Source organism: Megalobrama amblycephala, linkage group LG7 (assembly GCF_018812025.1).
Source record: "Megalobrama amblycephala isolate DHTTF-2021 linkage group LG7, ASM1881202v1, whole genome shotgun sequence".
In the NCBI taxonomy this organism is placed as follows: Eukaryota; Metazoa; Chordata; class Actinopteri; order Cypriniformes; family Xenocyprididae; genus Megalobrama; species Megalobrama amblycephala.
In genome coordinates, this window is record NC_063050.1 from 45,062,145 (window position 1) to 45,076,098 (window position 13,954).

Below are 13,954 nucleotides of genomic sequence, written 5' to 3' on the forward strand. Positions count from 1 at the left end.
TATTTTATTTTTCTGTAATTGCTACTCTAATATCAGAGGAGTTTTATGTTATTGCAACAGGTAGAGATCCTTCCATGTTAGATATAGATCCGGGTCGATAAAGACCCGAATATGTAAGAATGATTGGCGAAACAGTCATGCATTTAAGGGTTAAAGCAGAGGGTGGTAACCTATGGCACATGTGGCAACATTGGCTCGTAGAGGTGCATGTCACTGATATTTGCAACACAGATCAAGTCTGCAGTGCTGTACTTTCAGTTAATCAAGCAAATTACATCAATTTTGACAGCTTGTTCTGTTGTATTTGTTTTTTGGAACAAGTAGTTGCCAATATTAAGGAAATTAACGTAGTATCCAAGGTCACTAATAATCCAAACACAGCAATGAGCAAACTACCAGATTCAGTGGTGTTCAGAGTGGATCATACTGGCAATCTGCTATTTAAAATCTAATTTAAACTTGAAAAAAACTTTTAAAATGTAAAAAAAAGTTCCAAAAAATGAATCAAAATATTTAAGAATACACTATTTATATGTCACTGACCAAATAATCAAATTTGTGACGGATCATGTTATGCTTGAATAACATGAATTATCAAGTTTCAGCTATGAAGTTACTTATATTAAATTCTTCAGGCTTGAAAAAAAATTGTCAAACAGAGTTAATATGAATCATTTTCATATTAAAATCAATTATAATATTCACAAATATACCAATAATGATAGTAATTATAATCATTGAGAAGTACAAGAGTACTTTGGACACTGGTTTAAAAAAAATTATGCTAAACTGCAGCAGCCGGATTCACGAAAATCTGTAGAAGTTAAGAAATTCTTAAGATGAATTCCAAGTTTGTAAGAATGTTCTTACGTGTAATTCTTATAAAAAAAAAATTCATAAGAAATTCTCAAAATAATTTCATAAGAACATCTTTTTTTCATGACTTTACACCTCAATGCCATCTTTTTGCACTGTCTGCAGCTTACCATAATAATAAGCATGAACGCTATTTTTGTAACGACTAGCTTGACAAGAGTTCAGCACTCTGCACTGCATCACACATACTCATCATTGTTTACATTATATCGATCATTGGTGTCACTTCAGAGTACTCTTTCACATTCCTAGTAATAGTAATATGTATAATATGTAGCTAGTGTTGTAATGTTTAATTAACTACTAATTTGAAACAACCCAATAAATTCATTAAACATCTTACATTTGTGGATTTAAGAAAAAGAGTTAAACGCTAACACACAGTAACATTAGAACATAACTTTCATCACACTCAAATGTATTTATATTCTAACATAAGATAATAATCAAGAATGTGAAAATTCTTAAGAAATACAAAATATTCTTAACTTTTTTTCTTAAGTAAGAAAATACAAAACTGCAGTAAGGAGGAATTTTATTCTTAAGAATGTTTTGGGAATCCTGCACCAGGATGTTTACAGTAACTAGCTTAACCAGCAAGAATAACTTTGTCAACCTCCTTGACCAAAAAAAAAAAAAATCATACTGGTTGACTAGTTTCAACAGCTATAGACTAGCTAGAATAGCACTAACCAACAGCGTAAAATAGCACTACTTCTTCATTTCCAGTGGAACATTGATGTGACTGCTGAACTCTGGGAGTTCTGGAGTATGTGGAGTATGTCATGCTAACATATGGACAACATCAGCGCTACGGGAGCCGTTAATATGTCCTTCTTTGACACTTTGTTACTATTTCTTACAGTCTGGGCCACTGTTGTGTATAAACAGTCAGAGCTAAATGTTTTCATTAGGACATATTTTAATCCATTTCCATAACGCAAAAGAGGAGAGCTAGTAGAAGCCATTTTCGCATCATTTATGTGATATATCCCAAGGAATCTGCAGCTGTCAAACCTTTACTTGCTCTCTGGAGATTTACAGATATACTGAGAAGACATTGCAAGCTGTCAAGCTTAAGGCATGGAAATGGGGCTGATACATCGGCTTAGAAAAGCTCTGCATGTGAAAAACATGCATGTGTTGAGAGTCACTCATAGATGAGAGATATTCTACATAGCTATTCCATGTTTACAGCTAATATCTCAAGTAAGAGGTTGTACGTCTAGGTGTATCGTGCCAGTTTTGTTTGAAAGGGTTCGAGAATCCTTTGGAAGAAAGACTAATTTGTTTCCATCATAGATGAAGAAGGGAGGATAAGAAGGGAGAAAAGAGAGTGGAACAGCTGCTCTCTCTCTATCTGGACCACAGTCATGTGGGATGTTTGTACATGGTTTCTCAAGTGTTTATAGCCAAACCGAGCCATTAATGGTACTTGTTAAACAGCTTATGAAGAAATGTAAATAAAAGCAGGACATGTATATGTTATGACATACTGTAATCTGCTAAGCATTTTGCCTTATCTTTGCCAGGACCACGCAGGCCAAGTTGATAAAATCATTTATAGTTTGTCATAAGGAGCCTCTCTAGATTATTAATTGTGGACAAGATACTCACATTGTCATTTTTTCTCATGACACCCTGCATTCCGCTTGTATAACTAATTTTCAATGTTCAAGGAATAGTTTACCTAAAAATGAAATTTCTGTTACCCTCAAGTTGTTAAACCCATATGGCAATCCACAGCTTCAAGAACACGCATTGGTTCATAAAAACTGATCTGAGCACTATACGTGCACAGTCAGCGACATCTGAAGCTCTTTGAGAGACTGGATCTCTGCTTCCTCTTGTCTTGACTAAATGCAGTTGAAGAGAAAGTGATGGTCAGATAAAACTGAGGCCCTCGCAGCTAAAAATGAAACTAACAGGGTACTCGAGATCACTCTGCTCTGATGTACACACACAGTCTATTACTACCAAAGAACCGGTGCATTTAGCATCCATTTCCTTCTTTGTATAGCTCTGGTAACATTAAGAAGTAAACAGAGGAAATAATAAGACTTTACTGAGTGTCCCGATCCACTCTTTGGAAGACACGGCAAGAGGATAATCACAGTAAAATATATACTGGGCAGCATTAGTACTCTACTACAGCTGCATTAAGCATACACTGGTAAAAAGAATGAACTTCTATAGGGCCCAATAAACCAGCACAAATGCAGTTGTAAAAATGTTTGCATTTGGTGGGTGGGAACAAACAGTCTGTCATGCATTCGGGACCTATAAGATATTATAGAAGATACATCATATGGGATGAAACCATGCTACAGCAGTATTATATGACAGTGGTGTCCTGCAGAATGACACTCTGTACTTTAACTATTTTAAATAATAATGATTATTAAACATGCAGTTTAAATATTACATTAAATGGCTACAAGGAGTATTTTCTACATTGAAGTAAAAAAAAAAAAAAAAGTAAAATTTACTATTACTGTTACTATTTAAATAAGCATTTCAATGATGGGAATTAAAAATAAAAAAATAAAAAATAGAAAAAAAAGTCACAGCACCTACAGACCTGCAGTAAAATATATACTTTCCTTTACACAGACATTAGAATGTTTACTGAAGTATCTTGTGTCTTTGAAGAGTGGAATAATGACTGTAGATAAATTCTGCTTTGCCACCACAGGAATAAATTACATTTAAAATATTTTAAAATTGAAAACGCCAACTCTGAATCAACATGCTCCAATATTAAATTGTCTATTATATTGCAATCATAATGAACACAACTTGTAATAATTGCTTTAATGAACTCATTGTTTTTTGCCAATTAATACATGATGTTGGCTAACTGGATGATTTGTACTGTCTTAGAACTGTATATTTTTTAAATATGAACATTAATTTGGCAGAGTCACCTCTGATAACAGATTACTCTTAATTGTAATGTAGAAACATGCATGTTTCTGAGAAGCTGCTTTGAAACTATATGTATTGTGAAAAGTGCTATACAAATAAATGTGAATTGAATTGAAACTGTAATATTTTTTTCCAATATTAAAGTTTTTTACTGTTATTTTTGATCAATGAAATTAATAGCAACATTAGTGAGCAGTCTTTAAAAAAAAAAAAAAAAAAAAATCTTACCTACCTCCAAACTTTTGTAAGGTAGTTTCATTTTAAATCATTTTGATTAATTCAAACCATTAATAGGCATAGTGTGTCATTAGTTTGATTGATTGATTGATTAAAAATTGTAATTGACTGACAGTCCTGATTTGGTGCTCAGGAAACATCTCATTTTAAATGTTGAAAATCGTTGTGCTGCTTAATATTTTTGTGGAAATTATTTTTTCAGGAATAGAATAAAAATTAATAGACCGTTTTAACGCTCTGGAGTCTGAGGCTGATTTGGGGCTTGGAGAAGTTTTGACATGCCCTGACATTTGTGCTTTTTTCAGTTGTTCATTAACATATAAATGACAAAAGTGTCTTTACACTGTATTCAGCACAAACTAGGCTACCATAATATGTGAGGAACATGTATGTACATGTTTGTATTTTTGAAGGAATAATGTTTATGCGTGGTTATTGAAAAAACAAAAACTTAAGTCACTGAAATAAGGCCAAAAAAGTATATTAAATCTGTGCTCACAAGACTTCTGGGTATTGGAGGTTGTAGACTAGAGTTTTTGCTTCAGAATTATGTAAAAATTATGCTGCCTACTCCTTCATATAAAACAATATATTGATTTAGTTTTTGTAAGACACTTTTGTCAAGAAACACAGTATGCGTGGAGGCGTGAATCATCATGAATAATGGGTCATTTACACATGAGAAGACAAAAGAATCGCATAATAATGACCTGAAATGACTTGCATATTAATGAGGCCTTTCAGTCAGGTAGGCTGTGAAAAAAACCCTCTGTAATAATGTCTCAGCTCATCATAAACAGCAATACTGTGAAATATTATTACAATTTAAAATAATGGTATTCTATTATATTCTTTAAAATATAATGTATTTCTATGATGCAAAGTGTCTGAACAATTATGTTACCTCTATGGCATTTCATATAGGCTTTTAGCTTAAAAGCATGCACATTTGGAGAAATATTGATGGATTCTTATATATTTATGTCAATTTTCTATACTGAGGAGTAATATTTATTCAATATTGTCGTATATAATATTTTAAGTCTGTTTTGCTGCAATGTGAAAAAAATCCTGCAAAACGCGCCGGCGCGTTTTCGGACCTCAGGGAGTTAAAGAACAGCATTTACTGACAACATACAGACCCCCAAATAGTAGTGTACAGTAGTTTTGAACGGTAGTGCATATCAATATTTGCTGAGAAAATCCTCTAAATGAACATCATTTAAAGACATTATTGTGGCAAGCAAGCAAGTGAAACGTTGCACTGACATTATATATATAAAAGTAAATTGTGATTCAACTTCCAGGTGAAAAACACCTACTACATGTGACCCAATTAGATTCCTGACCTCAATTTAATTGAGATGCTTTAGTATTTACACCAGACATCTAAAGAATATTGCTGAAGTGAGATATTTTTGTTAAGGAATTCCTCCTGGTTTGAGTCCAGTTGAAACAACCATTAAGTTAGGAAACCTTTAGTTATAATTGTATATAGAATATATAATATAGTCTCCAATGTGTTACAATAGTAATTAGAGATATTACTATTGTAACATATATTACAATTACATATAGATATTAGAGATATGTTTAGAATGTGTGGTTGAGTGAATTCACCCAGTGAATTCACCCAGTATTAGTAAACTACACTGATTCTCCCCTCTAGTGTGTGTATCTTCTGCAAAATGAGATTTGTGGATGAAAGCCAGAGCACGGCGGGCTACATGCGTGATGGCGTGTGGTGGGAGAGAGGTGACGGAGTGCTTGTGTAGTTTTGGCGAGCAGGACAGCAGGGTGCTTTCAAAACAGCCTGAGCATCATTAACCAGTAGGGATGATGTATGACTTGCATTACCTACACCAAATGTGATGACATTAATGAAGCATCTAAAACAGCACCAATGAGAACCTAAGGTGTATGTGTATGTGTGTGTGTGTCACAAAAACGAACATGTGTGTGTTTATGTGTGTGTGTGTGTGTGTGTGTGTGTGTGTGTGTGTGTGTGTGTGTGTGTGTGTGTGTGTGTGTGTGTGTGTGTGTGTGTGTGTGAGTGTGAGAGAGAGAGAAAGAGGAATCTGTATATGACTGAGGGGGCAGAATCTTCATCCAGCTATTGTTACATGTGGTAGAATTCAGTACTCCCATGAGAACAGGATTATATGTGTGTTCATGGGATATGAAGGAAGAATGAAGAAGATAAGTAAAAATTTTCCTTAATATTATATCTTTAATATAGTGGTATTCAGCTGATTTTGTTTCAGGACTCAAGCCCCGTTCACACCGCCAGCGACACGATCCCACAAAGCGACAGGATCCCATTCATTTCAATGGAGCGCTGGCGACTTCTAGTGACAAGAGCGACAGTGACCGTTGGCGACAGAATGTAGGCGTGTCAAATGATGGGAGACAAGCGGCAAAAGTTCAGATATTTCAACTTTCAATCAGGAGCGAATTTTGACTGTACATACATGGATATAATAAAACAATGCGTGGAAAAGAAACTGTCGGCAGTTTTGTGAGTTTGATTCATAAATTTTGTGTTAATTATATGATGATGTGAGCAGTTTAGCACTGCTGCAGTTCATATTACAGTTTTCCCTGCAATGTGTTGATTATTAGGGACAAGAAAATTGATTATTTGTCAAATTCGAATGACATTTTAGTATTTTTTGACAGTATGAGTGAGCTTAATTTGTTGATAGACCGATTGTTAATCTAGTTAATGATTTAATGCACGGAGCTCTGCAGTCACAACACTCTACAACAGCAGACTGTTACTTTTAATTATTTTAAACCTAATTCCTTGTCAAATTAGAATGATTTCTTAGTTTAATTTATCATTTGTGATTGCATTTTCTATAGATATGATCAGACGTGCAGTCTACCAATGATTTTAGAGCGACAGCACTAGGAACGCCCACAAGCGACTTCACAGTACAGAGACAAGCAGCGAAAAAGTCGCTAGCGGTGTGAACGGGGCTTCAGATTTGGAAATCAAGTGTTGGCTCAACACAGTACCATTTTCAGCCCAGGCTCATTAGAAAAACATACCTGTGTCAACATTTTTGCAAAAAGCAAAATATGTTGCACTGTGCACGTTTCACGACAGTTTCAAAGTGAAATCAAAGACTATAAATATAGAAAGATGGTTCAGTCCTATAGTTACGAATGGGAGAAACTGCAACGCGCAATATGGTGAAATACTTCTAAGTAAAAAGAGCCAATCGCTGACTGATAAAGTCATTGTGTCACTGCAGCTGCCGTTAGAGGCTCCAGTTCCCATAGAAACCTGAGACTCGCGCTTAGGACTGCACATGTGCGTTGGCTCGTCTAGTCCGAAAAAATAAGCTATTTGAGCATAAGAAACAACATTTATGTGACAGTTCATGTCAGATTTTGTTGCTGATTTTAAATATGTTATTTAAAATCAGCAACAAAATTGAGTTGCAAAACTCAACATTATTGAGTTTTGCCAAGTATTTTGAGATTTCAGGACTCCCCCATTCAAATAGATAGGACTTGCCCGAAATAGCTGTCCAGAGGCATTGCATATATGGCCACTGAGTGAACAGACTTTCCTTGACAGGGACTTTGGTGGAATGTCCATCTGAGTAGCTATAAAAGCTTGTTAAGTTTTTTTTTTTTTTTTCCCCGGTACAGATGAGGGTAAATATGGCAATGTTTTATTAGTTGGAGTTTGTATGTATCACCGTATTTCTGAATTGAAATGTCTGGTGAGTGGCACTAAAAGCTTAATGCTCCATCACGTTTAATAACATACACCTACATTAAACCCTAAACCTACCCGATAGTGTTAACAAAGCAAATGTGTCATAAAAACACAATCTTAACCATGGCTCTTCACATCGCAAGTACAATTCTATACCAGCTGAGCTAGTGAGAAAGCTTATTACATCAGTAAAACCAAACATATGGAGCTTAGTATGTGATTCAAACTCCAAAATATATTCGTTTACAAATCATGTACTATGGTAAAAAGTGTTTTGAGGTCATAACATAATTGTGCAAGAAACCGTGTAAAAACAAGTCTTTATTGATAATCTGGTCCTGTAATCATAATTGTGTGTGAAAACGATTAAAAATGCTTGCTGTTTTACAAGTGTTCATTTCTGTTAGAAACTGCAGTGATTAAACGTATTGGTACACATTTTGCGTTTTGCAAAAATGTTGACACGGGTACGTTTTTTCCAATGAGCCTGTGTTGAATGAACTGCACAGGCCCAACAATATCCAAGCTAAATTGTTATTGCTAAATTACTAACATGAAAAAGGTTCTCAATTTTGTAATTGTATAAAAAAAATGAGGCAGATGGAACAAATATGAAAATAGTATTAGTCATTTTACCAAATGACAGATCAATTTGGTAATGGGAAACAAATATAGAGTCTTTAACATCAACAATAAAAGGTGTAAACTTTATGTTTGCAACTAAAAAGCTACATTACAGTTCTAAGTAACAAGGCGCTAATATTGTTATTATTGAAGTGGTAAAACTAACAGGCTTTGTTACTACCCAACACTGCTAAAACAGACACAAGCAATCGCACACAACCTTGTTACTCCAACAACTGCTTAGAAATGGCCCAATACTAGTTCTAGTTACAAAAGAAGGATGCTATAATAATATTTTAAAAAAGACCAAGTAAAAAAATACAAAGAGAAAAAAATGTCTTGGATATTAAAAATGTGTGTTAAAATACTGTACCTAAATAATATATAAATAGCCAGACAGTTTGCCATTTTACCTACAGTATCTGCTGAGCAAACAAGCCTTTGTGAGCATGTTACAGTGCCCAGTGTTCCTCTGCTCCTGATGGGCTGGGCATGAAATGACAAAGCACAGGATAAAATAGTAATGCTAATATTGATAGTTTGTCCATTACAGGTCAGCTAACTGTCCTCCGGAACAGTTACAAAGCTGTTAGTTTCGATTTCACAAGGCCGATCAATACGTGGGCATACTGTTTCAATTTTGCCTGCATTGATTTTCTCTATAACACCACAACCCTGCCGCATTCATCTCTTTGAAAGAAGGGAAGATTTGATTTACTGAAGAAAAATTGGAGCGCACATCACAAAGGTTTCTGCCGGCGTGGGCTCCTGACACAGAAAAGATGGATGTCCCCAGGCAGGGGTGCCTCCAGCCCCGAGGAGCTCCATTAGAGATCACTGGAGCTGCTGCTGGAAATGACTCGCATTAGAGGAGGAGAGGGAAAGAATGAGAGCGAGAGAGAGGGTGTGATGGTGGGAAAAGATGAGAAAGGAAAGTGAGAAAAAAGATAAAGAGACAGTGTGAAAAAAGAAGAGAATAAGCAGGAATCTCAAAAACAACTGGCGGTTTTCACAAAGAGAATACAAAACATGAATTATGTTATTTTTGGTCTTTTTTTAACAAATGCTCAGTGAAAAAAAAAAAAGAGGTTCTGTATTCTATATGAGGTTTCCCATTTGTGAAACCCTGTTATCATGTATTTAACATGTACATTGAGTTTAAAAACACTAATTGGTGGGGTTATCCAAAAAAAAAAATTTTTTTTTTTGAGAAAATATTTTGTATTTAGTTTGTAATTACTGATCCACTTATATTTACCATACAGTAAAGAGAAATAGTCTTCTTACAATATATTTGGCAACAGGGTTGAAAGTTTGAGTTTGATGAATGCAGACAACACTACAATTTGATGTTACCTATTAGATGTATTAATTTCAATAAAAATTGTGCAAAATCATAACGGAAAATGCAACGTTGTCAATTCGTACGTATTTTACGAGGTGGTATTTTCATGGTGGCCTCACTCATACAAATTCATACGATTTGTCTAAACCCCAGTGACAGGTAGGTTTAGGGGCGGGTTTAGAGGTAGATCATTGATATGAATTCATATGAATTTGGCAACTCATAAAATACGTATGATTTAGCAAAAAAAAAAAACTTACGTAAATACGTACGAATTGACGTGAGATCAGGTTAGATAATGCTGTAATGGCTGTACACAGCTAAACTATGCATTCTCTAATTCTTTGACCAAAAAACAAAAAAGAGTCACCAAAGTTTACCTTATTCGTTGAAAAGTGTCAACCACAGATTGTGCTTCATATCTGTGAGTTTGTGATAAATGCTGCAAAAATATTCCCTTCCTTCACGCTGTCTATTCTGTATTTCATTTGCTCCTATCTTCCTCATCTTCTCCCTGACAGTGTTTGAGGGCGTGGAACTGCTCTGAGCGCAGTAGCAGAGTGAATTTCCATGCTACATTAGTCCTACTATCAGAATGCAATGAAGGAGAATATGAGAGGAAGACTCATCTGTCCTGCGAGACTCCCACTCCTCCTCCTCTTCCTCCTCTCTATCATCTCTCTTTCGGCCAGCCACTTTACTGGTGTGTCATCTACATGAGAGATCATCTGTCTTTTGCCCCAAATAAACATGACCACACGAAAAAGAAAAAAAAAAAAAAAAGAGAGGGAGAGAGAGAGGGGAATGACAGGCGGCCAAAAGAAAGAAAAAAATGAATGCTGTCAGCAGCCTCATTTGTGGGCACCATGTTCATTTTGTCTGGTTTTGGCAGACGTTAGCGCCACATGTTCACCTGCGTCACCAGACAAGAGGGCGGTAATAGATGGACAGGTGGATGCAGCTGTCTGTCATTCTGAGATCCAATCAAAAAAGAAACGACATGGACAGTGCAGAATGGGACCGTCCCAGATCAGCAAGTGGAATGTGTGTGTGTGTTGGTATATATGTGTGCCTTTTCCTTTGTTTGCCGAAGTGCAAAGCCCCATGGACCTCTCTGACAATGCCTCCACAAGCGAGAGAGGGAGGGAGCACGTGAGGAATGAAAGCAGGAGAGAGAGAAAATCACCTAACACCTCAACTCTCCAGAGGACGGGGCTGCTGTAAGCTGGATATTAAGACACAAATTGCATTCAGGCGGGTCAGTAGGTGTCAGATGATATTAGATGCCTGCCATGAGGAAACAACAACTACCATCAGCCAGGGAGGAAAATAATATTTTCATTTTCAGCCTTTTATTGAATGGAAACTTTGGGGAATACGTCTTTATAGGGGGGAGCTAGCGGGCTTGCAAATTTAACACTCCCAACAAAAGGGTGTAATCATGGCAGCTGAGTGCCCTTTGAGGGATCTGATTTCATTTTCATGAAGGTGAAAAACAAGATTTTGCTTTTGTGTGTGTGTGTGTTGTCTCGACGCTTCAATGCTGTTGTTTTCTTTTGTTATCTTTAACGGTGAAAGTGTGTCATTTCTAATGGTTTTACAGCAAAACAAAAGCGAACAAGTGGCAATCTCTATAAATGTGGTACACTTTGGTGTCCCATGAATTTAAAAAAGCATTAGAAGCACAAATCCAATGGTTTTCTTGTGGGAACTAATCAATAACTATAGTCTAGTAAAATATCATCTGAATTTGGCCTGTCAGATCACTTCTTCGAAGGGGTTAATATTCTTGACAAGCTGTATCCAACAACTAATATTACACCGCATCATCATATTGACACAATCTGTGGAAATGATTTTCATAAAAAAAAAAAGTTCATTAAAAAAATGTATCTGTATTCCACATTTTGCATATAAGTTTTGCTTTTGCAAAAACTAAACAAAAAATTAACATTTGCTCTGAAATTCTAGCTCCCACCAAGTAATAGTTTAATGTATATTTGCAACTCTGTTATCCATTGCAGATTTTTTTTTTGATAAACATTGTATAATTATGATGATTATTCATTGTTTATCGCAATAAATGTTCAACAGTTTCAATCACTATTTTTTACCCTTTTTGTGGTCATTTCCAAGTGAATTACTCCCTCCCACCTTTACAAACCATTATAGGAACAGAAATTAACCAAATGTAGACATGCAGCTGCAAGTTGCATGTTGCATTGTGTGTGTGTGTGTGTTAGTGTGTGTCCCTTCTTTTACTTCCAGATGTTGTTCGCTCTTCTGTAGTTACCGATCCCCAGCTCTCCAGCATTTTTGCCCATGACCTTCTGGGTAATTGAGCAGAAGTATTGATGTAACAGCAGGGTCTGATTGTGATTTATTAAACACACTCTGAGACTGTGCCAGCGTCACCAAGCGCCCATCGCATGCTATTACAAAAGTCATCAATAGCCCAGCTACATAAAGGCTAGTAATTGGGAGAGAGCCAAGAGAGAGAACAGAGCACTCTGCCATTATATGACTGCAGAATACTGAGGAAAGAACAGAGAGAGAGAGAGAGAGAGAGCACCAAAACAAACCGCAGACAGGTCTCAATATCCCCAGAGAACACATTTTGTTAGGAACACAAAGGACAAAAAAGAAAAAAGCAATTGAACTGCAGAGCCAATGAGCTTCTTGGGCAGCAAACTGGATTAGAGAAAACCAGTGCATGTCTGCATCATTAACGGATATTTCTGTGTGTTTACAGAAATAAATACGGCTATGTTTCCTTCAGTAATGGCCAGGTAAAATTTGCTGGCTTTTATCCCATTCCAACAGCAATGCATCATGCACAGAAACTGAAGCAATAAGACATAACCCAGGCTCAGATCCATGACTGTAGGACTCTATTAGAGCCCATAATGGGCGGAAACATAGGTTTATCATGAGAGAGGTAAATAATACAAGGTCTAATGGTTATGGATGATTTGGTATGGGGTACAGTAGGATACAGGTATACTATAAAACAGAGGTGAGCTGAACTGTGGTAGGAAAAGACGACCCGCCCATCACTATAGACCGACCAAAGTCTGTTCACTGACTGTTTGCATGCATCCACAAAATAAAGATATATACTGATATTGACAAATAACCCAGTCTACGTGAATAGCAATCTCTTCAAAATGTTCTATAGATATCATGATCCATCAAATTGGTTCATCAAAGTTAAAGGATTAGTTCACTTCAGAATTAAAATTTCCTGATAATTTACTCACCACCATGTCATCCAAGATGTTTATGTCTTTCTTTCTTCAGTCGAAAAGAAATTAAAGTTTTTGAGGAAAACAATCCAGGACTTCATTGAGGTACAATGGGTCGAAGGTTCAAATTGCAGTTTAAATGCAGCTTCAAAGGGCTTTACACAATCCCAGCCGAGGAATAAGGGTCTTGTCTAGCGAAACGATTGGTCATTTTCTTAAAAAATACAAATTTATATACTTTTTAACCACAAATGCTCGATCTTGCACTGCTCTGCGATGCGCCAAACACTGCGTAATCAAGTTGAAAAGGTCATGCGTGACGTAGGCGGAAGTACCGATCCAATGTCTACAAAGCAAATGTGCAAAGACTAAGTCAAACGCCCTTAACAAAAAAAGGTAAAACAACAATGTCAGACGATTTTGACGTTGGAGGAGAAAATGAGATGGGAGTTTTTTGCCTTACCACGGTACTTCCGCCTACGTCACACGTGACCTTTCCAACGTGATTACATAATGGGTGGCGCATCGCAGAGCAGTGCAAGATAAGCATTTGTGGTTAAAAAGTACATAGATTTTTATTTTCTTAGAAAACGGCAGATCGATTCCCTAGATAAGACCCTTATTCCTTGTCTGGGATCGTGTAGAGCCCTTTGAAGCTGCACTGAAACTGCAATTCGGACCTTCAACCCATCGTACCCTGGTAAAGTCCACTATGTGGAGGAAAATCCTGGAATGTTTTCCTCAAAAACCTTAATTTCTTTTTGACTGAAGAAAGAAAAACATAAACATCTTGGATGACATGAGGGTGAGTAAATTATCAGGAAATTTTAATTCTGAAGTAAACTAATCCTTTAAAGGTGCTCTAAGCGAAGTCACGCATTTTTAGGCCAAAACATTTTTTTGTCACGTACAGCAAACATCTCCTTACTATCCCCTAGCTGCCTGTCCCCTGAACACACTGTAAAA

At 36.3% G+C, this 13,954-nt stretch overlaps 1 protein-coding gene across 5 annotated transcripts in view; it reads right to left on the reverse strand.

Annotated features, from left to right (window-relative positions):
- Positions 1-13,954, reverse strand: part of lrba (LPS responsive beige-like anchor protein) — a 270,378-nt gene that overhangs the window by 117,461 nt on the left and 138,963 nt on the right. The window lies entirely within an intron of this gene.